The following is a 3,217-nucleotide window of genomic DNA, read 5'->3' as shown; positions in this document are numbered from 1 at the left end:
GGGTGTGGTGGTGGGTGCCTGTAATCCCAGCTACTTGGGAGGCTGAGGCATGAGACTCGCTTGAACCCAGGAGGCAGAGGTTGCAGTGAGCCGAGATCGTGCCACTGCACTCCAGCCTGGATGACAGAGTGAGACTCCATCTCAAAAAGAAAACAAATAAAAGCAGTGGAGCCGGGCATGGTGGCTCATGCCTATAATCCCAGCACTTTGGGAGGCCGAGGTGGGGAATTGTTTGAGGCCAGAAGTTCAAAACCAAACTGGGCATCAAAGCAAGACCCCATCTCTACAAAAAATAAAAAATTAGTCAGGTGTGGTGGCGCGTGCCTGTAGTCCTAGCTACTCAGGAGGCTGAGGTGGGAGGATCACTTGAGCCTGGAGGCTGAGGCTACAGTGAACTGTGATTGTGCCACTGCACTCCAGCCTGGGCAACAGAGCCAGACTCTGTCTCTAAAAAAGAAAAACAAAAAAACAGAAAAGAAAAAGTTGCCGGGCACTGTGGCTCACACCTGTAATCCCAGCACTTTGGGAGGCGAAGGTGGGTGGATCACCTGAGGTCAGGAGTTGGAGACCAGCCTGATAAACATGGAGAACCCTGTCTCTATTAAAAATACAAAATAAGCTGGGCATGGTGGCGCATGCCTGTAATCCCAGCTACTCGGGAGGCTGAGGCAGGAGAATCGCTTGAACCTGGGAGGCGGATGTTGCGGTGAGCTGAGATTGTGCCATTGCACTCCGGCCTCAGCAACAAGAGTGACACTCCATCTCAAAAAAAAAGAAAAGAAAAAGTGGATCCCAGATTAACTTGGCATTGAGAGAAGCTGGATTGATCTCCCCCACGATGCTAGAGGGGTGTGGTTGATCCAATGAGGAGACACTCCCATTTCCCCGGAACTACAGATGTCACACCAGCTTCTGACACAGTGTCTCATGTGTGTCCAGTACCACATCATGGCCTTTGGACAGGACAGTTCATTTCCCTTGAGAGGTGTCCATGAGGGTGCAAAGTAAGTGAGTTGGCAGATTTCCTGGAACTACAGTGCTGGGATGACCTTACAGGGTCAGGGATGAGAACATCACCAAAGTGCAGAAGCGCAGACTCTCTGGATATCAGGGGCCAAATTCCAATCAGACAGAACCAAATGCATTGGCTTGGAAAGGTGTCTTTATTACGCTCCCTGGATAAAGTCAGTGGCGGCCAGGCATAGTGGCTCATGCCTGTAACCCAGCAATTTGTGAGGCTGAGGCAGGAGGATCACTTGAGGCCAAGAGTTCAAGATCGACCTGGACAACACAGTGACACCCCTTATTTCTCTCTCTCTCTCTTTCTTTTTTTGAGATGGTGTCTTGCTCTGTCCAGGCTCGAGTACAGGGATGTAATCTCAGCTCATTGCAATCCCCCCACCTCCCAGGTTCAAGTGATTCTCCTGTCTCATCCTCCTGAGTAGTTGAGATTACAGGCGCACACCACCATGCCCAGATAATTTTTGAATTTTGAGTAGAAATGGGGTTTCATCATGTTGGCCAGGCTGGTTTCGAACTCCTGACCTCAGGTGATCACCTGTCTCGGCCTCCCAAAGTGTTAGGATTACAGCCATGAGCCACTGCGCTCAGCCAACCCCATTTCTGTGTTTAAAAAAAATAAAAACAAAAGATAAATTAAAATGAGATCAGAGAAACAGGAGGAGGCGGTTGCTGTCAAGTGCAAAGCCCTGAGGATGGTTGCCCCGCCTGGTTCTCTTCAATGCCCAGATAACTTCCCCAGACCTGCTTCCCTGCCTCTTTGCTGCCCCACACCCCCGGGTCCTCCTAACACGAAAGTTTAATGGTTTCAAAGAGGCAGCCCTGAAATGAGAAAGCAATACAAACCAGTGCTTCCACTCGTGTTGTGAAAAAAAAAAAAAAAAGAGAGAGAAAGGAAATTAAATGAGAAAGCAAACACGACCTTTAGCTACAGCAGATCGGGTTTCCAGCCACCCGTGTGGCCATGGATGGGTCCTGGGCACAAGGACCCAGGCAGTTGCGTGAGGATGAAATGAGTTGCTGTGTGTGTGACGTGGGCTGGTGCACGCAGTGGTTCTCAGCGCCCAGGAGGGCTTCTTTCTCCTTCCTACTCCCTGCATACTCACCCCCGCTTCCCCGATTTCACTCCCATTCTTCGTTCCTCTCTGTTATGCAACCAAAGTTTCAACTCTTCTGGGTTTTCATGCTGGAGCCAGAGCGAGCTTCTAGGGAAATGAGAGGCTGTGTTTGGGGAGAGGGGGCTTTGGAAGCCACGTCCTTTCTCCCCTTCTTCCTCCCCATTCTCGTCCACATGCCAACGGGCCAGAACCTTTGCCCTGTGTCCCCAGCGTGACACAAGCCTCGTGATTCTGTGCCCAAAATTACTTGGCTGCTGCGCCTGGCTGTTGCCAAGGCAACCAGCACCATTGTGCAAGGGCCGATGCAGAGAAGCCTGCCTGTTCAAACAGTGCTTAAAGGACACCTGCCTGTGCCTCTGACAGTCACTTAGCAGAAAAGGAATTTGATGAGAGCTGGTCCTTGGCCTCCAGGGGCTGGGAGTCTCCAGGCAGACTCATATCCCAGCACCTACTGGTCTAGTTCAGTGATTCTCAAACCAGAACAGCAGCCTCACCTGGGAACTTGTTGGAAATGTCAAATTAGGGCCGGGCATGGTGGCTCAAGTCTGTAATCCCAGCACTTTGGGAGGCTGAACTGGGTGGATGCTTGAGCCCAGGAGTTTGAGACCAGCCTGGAGAACACGACAAGACCCGATCTCTGTAAAAAATTGTCCGGGAGAGCCGGGCACGGTGATTCAAGCCTATAATCCCAGCACTTTGGGAGGCTGAACTGGGCAGATTGCATGAGCCCAGGAGTTTGAGACCCGCCTGGAGAAAATGGTGAGACCCCATCTCTACAAAAATTAGCCAGGCGGGCTGGGCACGGTCACTCATGCCTAAAATCCCAGAACTTTGGGAGGTCGAGGCGAGCAGATCCTGAGGTCAAGATATCAAGACCATCCTGGCCAACACTGATGAAACCCCATCTCCACTAAAAATACCAAAATTAGCCAGGCATAGTGATGGGTACCTGTAATCCCAGCTACTCCGGAGGCTGAGGCAGGAGAATCACTTGAACCCGGGAGGCGGAGGTTGCAGTGAGCCAAGATCGCACCACTGTAACCTAGCCTGGGGACAGAGGGAGACTCTGTCTCAAAAAA

At 51.4% G+C, this 3,217-nt stretch overlaps 1 protein-coding gene across 2 annotated transcripts in view; it reads right to left on the bottom strand.

Annotated features, from left to right (window-relative positions):
- Positions 1-3,217, bottom strand: part of LOC108307919 (NADPH--cytochrome P450 reductase) — a 103,078-nt gene that overhangs the window by 70,904 nt on the left and 28,957 nt on the right. The window contains exon 1 of one of the 2 annotated variants that reach the window (XM_037740263.1): positions 2,127-2,148. The exons of the other annotated variant lie outside the window; for it this stretch is intronic. The gene's annotated coding sequence lies outside the window, so the exon portion shown is untranslated. Of the gene's footprint in view, positions 1-2,126; positions 2,149-3,217 lie in introns of those variants that run through there. 2 annotated transcript variants of the gene reach the window in all.

The sequence above is a fragment of the Cebus imitator genome, unplaced genomic scaffold (genome assembly GCF_001604975.1).
Source record: "Cebus imitator isolate Cc_AM_T3 unplaced genomic scaffold, Cebus_imitator-1.0 Scaffold82, whole genome shotgun sequence".
In the NCBI taxonomy this organism is placed as follows: Eukaryota; Metazoa; Chordata; class Mammalia; order Primates; family Cebidae; genus Cebus; species Cebus imitator.
The sequence above is the reverse complement of the archived record's forward strand: the minus strand, read 5'-3'. Positions and strand labels throughout refer to the sequence as shown.